Raw genomic sequence first — 831 nt, 5'->3', positions numbered from 1 at the left:
TATTTCCGGCTTCTCTTCGGTCCTTGTCCGCTCGGCTCGGAAACTTCGCTCGCTCCAGCTGCCGGTAGCTGGATGAATGGGAGGATAAACGTGTTTTGTTTTGTTTACTCATTAATTTCCAACATTACCTTTATGTTTTTGTCTTGTAAATCACTTGCTATTTTAAACTCATAATTCAAGACAACTTATTAGCTTGCGAATTTATTGTCATGATGGAAAGTAATGCATGATTAAGAAACTCAACATCGATAAATAACCATCACTTCATAATGGTGAGTTTCGTTTCATAAGTAGAATAAACTTTACATACAGGCACGTAGTATAATAGCAGCCCATATCATGATATTAATTTACTGATTCTATATATGAATATTTGGCCCAGTATGCTTTTTTTATGATTATGCAAATTCACGGTAGTTGATTCCTTGCATTCATTTAAAAACAACTACTGTGAAGAGAAGTTTCACAAAAAAGTTATGAATGAGATTGAATAATTTCCAATTCATTTCGAGAAATACGTCAATCAGTTGAAAGGTTTCTCGACGTCAAACGCATATCTTTCCTGAAATTCCTCTTCCTCTCCTTCCACGTAGCTGTACGGAGTAAAGCGAGCCATCTTCACGCACTCTCCCCCCTCCTTTGCAGTTCTGCTACAGCGACACCCGTGTCCAGCGGGCCAGAAATGCTGCAGAGACCCTGTTGCCAAAGGAAAGTTTGCTTGGCCGTCTGAGTCATGCCCCAGCGACTGCATGGCCGCATGACACAAACTGTACCGACTATTGACGAACTGCGTGCTTGGCCATTTCCTCTCCTTCTTGCTTTTGCTCTTAA

General features: G+C 40.7%; 1 protein-coding gene across 1 annotated transcript in view; it reads left to right on the top strand.

Annotated features, from left to right (window-relative positions):
• Positions 1 to 831, top strand: part of LOC119594851 — a 7,933-nt gene that overhangs the window by 1,117 nt on the left and 5,985 nt on the right. The gene's annotated exons all lie outside the window — the stretch shown is intronic.

This window comes from Penaeus monodon, chromosome 34 (assembly GCF_015228065.2).
Source record: "Penaeus monodon isolate SGIC_2016 chromosome 34, NSTDA_Pmon_1, whole genome shotgun sequence".
NCBI lineage: Eukaryota > Metazoa > Arthropoda > Malacostraca > Decapoda > Penaeidae > Penaeus > Penaeus monodon.
Note: the sequence above shows the minus strand (reverse complement) of the source record. Positions and strands in the feature narration are given on the sequence as shown.